General features: G+C 42.5%; 1 long non-coding RNA gene across 1 annotated transcript in view; it reads left to right on the top strand.

Annotated features, from left to right (window-relative positions):
* The first annotated feature begins 2,446 nt into the window (after positions 1 to 2,446).
* The window catches only part of LOC120943418, a 97,285-nt gene continuing 92,779 nt past the window's right edge, over positions 2,447 to 6,952 (top strand). The window contains exon 1 of the long non-coding RNA XR_005750287.1: positions 2,447 to 2,542. This is a non-coding gene — a long non-coding RNA (uncharacterized LOC120943418). The remainder of the gene's footprint in view (positions 2,543 to 6,952) is intronic.

The following is a 6,952-nucleotide window of genomic DNA, read 5'->3' as shown; positions in this document are numbered from 1 at the left end:
GCAGAACGCTATTTAGGAAAACTCAATCTGTTGATCAACTTTTGTCTTTCAGAGTTTGACATCTAGTTTCCTTCACTAGTAATATAATCTCAAATTACTTAAAGCAGAACTTAATGTAAAGTGTAAAACATTACAAACAGCATACCACCCAACTTTTTGAAACGGGAACGAGGGACACCTATTAGCAAAAGTATTAAGGCATAGGATACACCCCCTGCAATGCCCCCCTCAAAAAAGAATTATTAAAAAAAAGGATTAGTTAAACCCACATGGGTGTTTTTTTTTTTGTTTTGTTTTTATTAACATTACTATTTCTTTATACTGGCTCTTGAAATTTACAAATGTAGCAATTTAGAAATTGGATTAAAGGTTTAGCACTGGGAAACACTTTTTGAAAAATAAAAAGTGCATTTTATATACAATTCTATCCACTTGAGGACCAGGCCTTTTCTGGCACTTTTTGCAAAGTTTAATTTAGTATTTTTTGTTAGAAAATTATTTATAACCCCCAATATTATATATTTTTTTTATAACAGAGACCCAGGGGAATAAAATAGGGATCGTTGCAATTAGTTTATGTCATACGGTATTTACGCAGCATTTTTTCAAGTGCAATTTTTTTGGGGAAAAAAAAAAAAAAATATATATATATATATATATATATATATATATATATATATATGTTGCGTCGGCAAGTGTCTATAGATAAAATCAAAATGAGGGACAAATGGGAAGGAAAGAGGGACAGAGGGACTTTGTTCCAAATCAGGGACAGTCCCTCTTAATTTATCGCAGAAAATGTATCCAATATCTCTACAGCCAGAAAGTACACTTACTTGCCAGTTGGCAATTCTTTGCAGAATCTTCACTGAGCTGGGCATGAGCAACTCAGTTTACATTCTGGCACAGTACCAGTGTGCCAGGATGACTGCACTGAGTGCTGTCATCCTGCTCCGGCCAATCAAAATGGTTAAAGGCCAGCACCCATAAGAACCTGGAGGAAGATACCAGTGCTGTGGTTGTTGCAATTCTGTATGTTCGCACAACATTTTTGCAGCTGTTTTTCAAACACAAATTTTCAGAAAAAAATACACTTTAGTGCACCACATAATGCATATAATACCCAATTTGGTAAAATATAAAAGATAAAGTTGCACCGAGTAAATAGATACCAAACATGTCAAGATTTATAGTTTTGCACACCCGTGAAACTATGATAGCTAAAGATCTGCATAAAGTATGCGCTACTCTACATACTGGCTGGTAAACGATGTGCCCCATAATGTGCAATGTGCCCTGATGTGCCATGTGCCCTGATGTGCCATGTGCCCTGATGTGCTATGTGCCCTGATGTGCCCTGTGTCCTGATGTGCCCTGTGTCCTGATGTGCTATGTGCCCTGATGTGCTATGTGCCCTATGCCCTGAGATGCCCTGTGCCCTGATGTGCTATGTGACCTGATGTGATCTGATGTGCCCTGTGCCCTGATGTGCTATGTTCCCTGATGTGCCCTGTGCCCCGTGTTCTGATGTGCTATGTGCCCTGTGCCCTGATGTGCCCCGTGCCCTGATGTGCCATGTGCCCCAATGTGCTGTGCCTCAATGTGGTGTGCCCTGATGGGCTGTGATAGGCCCTGATGTGCTGTGCCCTGTACCCTGATGTGATGTGCCCTGTACGTGTTGTGCCCTGATGTGCCCCATGCCCTAATGTGCTGGGCTCTGCCCCCTGATGTGCTGTGCCCTGTACCCTGATGTGCTGTACCCTGATGTGCTGTGCCCTGTAACCTGATATTCCGTGGCCTGATGTGCTGAGCTCTGTACCATGCCTTGATGTGCACTTTACCCTGATGTGTTGTGCCCTAGGCCAGTCTGGATGAAAGCCCCCTATGTGATGGTGTATGTGTGGGGGGACGGCATTGAAGGACCCGGCCTTGGGGCAGCAAAAGGGAGTAAATCCGAACCTGTGCACAATGCATTGCTATGCCAACTATGGACAGTTGGAGCAAAGGGGCAAAGAACGGGCGCAGGGTGGTAGCCCATTCTACATAATACATTAGGAGAAGAAGAGGGGGAACAGATCGGCTTCCTCACCATTGGTGGTGGAAGAACCTGTCCTGGTACTGATTGTCAGTAGTTGCCTAAGCATCTGGAAAGCTCCCGACTTTCTGGATGAGCAGTCTGTACAGGTAACTGTATATATCTAGAGGAGAATTAATAGAAAACAGTTCTCAGTCTAGGCCTAAAGGAAAAAAAGCAAAGAAAAAAACCCATCAAATTAATGCATTTTTACAAGTAAAATAAAGACAAGTATAAAATAAATGACACACACTTGCTCCCACATTGAAAATCATATCATGTTCTGCAGAGGAGATTATTAATAGCTCAGAATTTATCAACCTTTAACTGGAGTCTCCTGACCTTTACTGAAAAGTCTATCAATCCGCGGCATGAAAAGTCTTTCCCAGTCATTAACAAGCTCTCTGCTGTCGGCGGTGACCATTTCCTTTTCCATGTCATAACAACAATTCCCTGAAGGAAGTTCAGGTATTATGTGTCTGTTTTATGTGTACCTTCTGGTAATGGGTAGGTACTGATAACCTTGTTTGTCCTCAGCTCTACTTGTCCTGTACTCATTATCCTTTCGCTGTACCGGTGTGACTGTTGCGTGTTCCCAGAATCCTTCGATTCCTGTACTATGGAAAGCCATGATGCTGCACTTTCTCATGCATGTACTTTATCTACACAGAGCCAACAGATTTAAAACGTCTTCACGGAGACTAGTCACATAAATCTGTAAAGGGGATGGTAGCCTACTGGCCTTTTTATGGTGCTGCAGGCACGATAGAGTTAGTTTGGGCAGATGAATTTTAACTTACTTGTGTGTGTTTTGGCTTGCAGGAGAAAACTGGAGCAACTCAAGAAAGAAAAAACATGCAAAACCTCACCCAAGTGAATATCATTGTTATACACTTACATAGTTAGGCCTCATTCACATGGGCATACTACAACATAAACCCTCCTGAGGGCTGTGTTTGACCACACAGGGATGCACAGGTGTTCCATGGGAAACTGATGGGAATCTGTTATCTAGAAAGTAGTGATGCTGCTAATCAAAAGGGACCACAAGGGTGTTGGGTGGGCATTTAATGGGGTGTGTGGGACCATGGAGCCCTAACCTATAAATTCCCTTTAAAGTATATCTATACCCACAACTTTTGTTTTGGATAGAATGTCAGCCTGCTATCTACACGTGAGAACCCCAGTGAAGGTTCCTGTTATTAGCTGCGAGTAGGCAGCCTTGATCAAAGCAATGGGAGGCTGCTGGCTAATCACACCAACTTGCATGTAATCTGTCATGCTCTGATCACATGCAGGTGAGTGGCCCTGGACACAGGCTGCCTGCATCTGGGGCCAATCACTTGCATGTGATCGCAGCATGACAGATTACGTGCAAGTGGGGATGATTAGCTGTGAGAACCAGTAGCCTCCCATTTCTTTCAGTTGGGATGCCTACTTGCAGTTAATCACAGGAACCTCAACTGGGGTCCTCTTATTTGCCAGCAGGGTGCATTCACAGGTGCAAATGCACCCTAAACCCCCCCCACTATTCAAAACTTTAAAAAAAGTTATACAATGATCTGTTAGATACCAAACACCCTGATATTACAAAGTGCAGAAAACTGATGGGGCACATTGCCCTTTCTGAGGAAGTTATATATAAGATCTATATCATGACTGGTCTCTATCAAATCATGATTTCATTCTAAGCAATAATATTATATTAATATAATATTCTATGCAATAATACTTTTGTTGTTGACTGTACATATATGGGCATCATGAAATAGTAATATAGTTCCAAAAACTGTCAATGAGGGAGTGTCTATTAAAATATATAAATAAATACTTTAACACTCCTATATCACACTCTTAATGCTCTTGATTGGATAACACCCTCTGGATGGTCAAAAAGACCATTTGGCAGCTGGAGGGCTTGTTTTCCACTGGAACCATTTACAATGCTAAGACTAATTTCTGAGGGCCAGTGACTCTGTCTGAATCATTAGGGATGTCTAAACCGGAACGAGCGGGACCACACAGTACGCATTCCAATACCTAAAAAAGTGGAATCTTTAAATACTCTCATCAGAAATAAAAGAATCCTTGCCTATGTGTGAGCTAGCATATATAAAATTCTGCTATATTCCTGTCTGGTTTGGCAGTTTTAATAAAAACACATAGTGGTCTCTACGATCTGGTGTGAAATGGGTTAATTGCAGAGTTAACCAACCCCAGGAAAGATCACTCTTAATCTAGCGGTGCTCAGATTGTTGTTTCGCAAGCTTGAAAATCTCTACACAGGGTAAGACTGGGTGTGCAATTGTCAAATTCTGATGACAGAAGTGGAATTTGAGACTGTCACCCTCACTGGTAAAGCTACATTTTACAAACCTTTGTAATTGAAATCACATTCTGGTTCTAACACATAGCTGAACGCACATCTTGCATATTCTAAAATTTGCTTCCACTGCACACTCACCCAACTCTCACAAAACATAAGTTAAAGCGCAATTAAACTCGCCCGGATTCAGATAGGAGATACGGAGGCATATCTCCTGTGGGCCGTCGTATCTATGCGCCTGATTCAGAGAATCAGTTACGCATAGATTTCCCTAAGATCCGACCGGTGTAAGTGTCTTACACCGTCGTATCTTAGGCTGCATATTTACGCTGGGCACTAGGTGGCGCTTCCGTATAGTTACGCAAGGAATATGCTAATTAGGTATTTACGCCGATTCAGAAACGTACGTCCCGCCGGCACATTTTTTTACGTCATTTACGTTAGGCTTTTTTCGGCATATAGTTACCCCTGCTATATGAGGTGTAGATAATGTTAAGTATGGACGTCGTTCTCGCGCCGAGATTTGAAAATGTTATGTCGTTTGCGTAAGTCGTTCGCGAATAGGGCTGGACGCCATTTACGTTCACGTCGAATCCAATACGTCCTTGCGGCGTACTTTGGAGCAATGCACACTGGGATATTTTTCGGACGGCGCATGCGCCGTTAAAAAAAAACGTCAGAAACGAGGGGTCAAGTGAAATTTAAATAAAACACGCCCCTAACAACCCCATTTGAATTAGGCGGGCTTACGCCGCAACACATACGTTACACGGCCGTAACTAAGGGCGCAAGTTCTTTCTGCATACGGAACTTGCGCCCAAAGTTATGGCTGCATAACGTATCTCATATACGTTACGCCGGAAGAAAGATAGAGCATTCTATCTGAATCCGGCCCATGGAGTCCAAGCGAAGTGACAGAAGTATATTGTAGCAAAAATTCTCAAAACAGTACTCAACCAGCTCAGTGGGAAGACAACCTGCCCGCGACCACTTACTAGGTGCAACAGTGAGAGAACAGAAGTCTGGAGACCCAGGAATGGCAACGGCATCTGCCACAAGGAGCAGAATGAAGCTATACCCAAGGGGGAGGCTTTTCAGAAAGGGTAGAGTAGCCCCTTTGTTTTCTCTACTCCTACGGAACCTTTTCTTGGTTCTAATTACTGTCAGATGGGTGACCTATCCCCACACTAGCCACTGACAAAATGCACCCCGTATCTGGGTGACAAAGTCTTAAAGAGACTCTGCTTGACCCAAGATGCCCACCAAAGTCCCATGGGGCGCCAGTATCCATTTGGATAGTTGCCTCCCTGTGACCGAGGAAACCATAGAGGAACTAGGTTCCCCATCTGCAACAAGCGCCACCTTCATCGAAGACTATAGACTGCACTTGCCTACAAACCTGTCAAACGATCCCCTCTAGTGCTGCATTACTGGTCATGGGTACTTCCTTCCTTCTCCCGATCTTTCTTCCAAGTTTGGCCACTTGAATAGCTGGGTCGTAGTGATGTCACGCCTTTGCATGTGCCGAGTGGTGACGTAAATGTGTAAATGAGTGTACATTACCGCTGACAGTTAGGGCAGGGTCCCTCCTGTCATAAAAACCCAACCTGCCCCTACCCTGTTAGCCGTTTTAAAAATTTTAGGTTCAATTCGGCTTTAAATGCTGATTGGTTGCAGTGCATTATAGTGATTGTTATGACTGAGCAATGTAAGGAAAAATAACGTGTATTGTCACATAAAATAAATAACTACATAATGGCTTAGTAAAAGTGTCCATTCGTTTGCAGTAATACTGTTATCGAGCCGCAATCCCAATTTCCCCAGATAAAAAAGCAGTAGTATACAATGAGCCTTGACACAAAACAAGACCTCGCCGACCTGTTTCCTCAAATAGATGTACATGCCAATTCAATTAGCCCATTCCGCGAGATAAGAACGCTGCGCGACAAGGCTTGCCTGGATGGAAGGAGTGATTGAGAATGGTGAGCACTAGTTATTACCAAACAACTGCTAACTCACATATTTATCTGTGTTTGCGGAATTTTCTGCTGCTTCACTACTCTCTTCCTAGAAAAAAACACTTCTTACAAAAAAAATAAAAAAATCATTGAACATGTTACTATATCAATAAAAATCCAGAGCTAAAATGTTCTTTTTACATTTCTTATGTTCTACACCTAATGTCACAGGCATCGGGAACTGTCCTTTTTTCAGACTTTGAAAGCTGAACTCAATGCAGATATAAAAGCCACAAATTAATACAGTGCTGTATTACTAAAATACCATTAAATGTATTTTTTATTTTATTTTTTCTAAATACCAGAATCTGACTTGATAGCAATATCATGCAGTCCCTGTACAGCTCAGACCAGGAGAGAAAGAAGCAACACAAAGAGGCTGTGATTTGTGCTGTAGTGCTCTTGGGTTAACAAGGAGAATGCTAATATGAGAAGAGAGCAGAGTGACAGAGAGATGACCTTATCAGTCTGCCGCTTCTCCTATTGCAGGGGAGGGGTGGGAAGGAGATCTGTCAGGACCCATTGACTCTGGTG

The sequence above is a fragment of the Rana temporaria genome, chromosome 6 (assembly GCF_905171775.1).
Source record: "Rana temporaria chromosome 6, aRanTem1.1, whole genome shotgun sequence".
NCBI lineage: Eukaryota > Metazoa > Chordata > Amphibia > Anura > Ranidae > Rana > Rana temporaria.
This window is presented reverse-complemented; position numbering and strand designations above follow the sequence as displayed.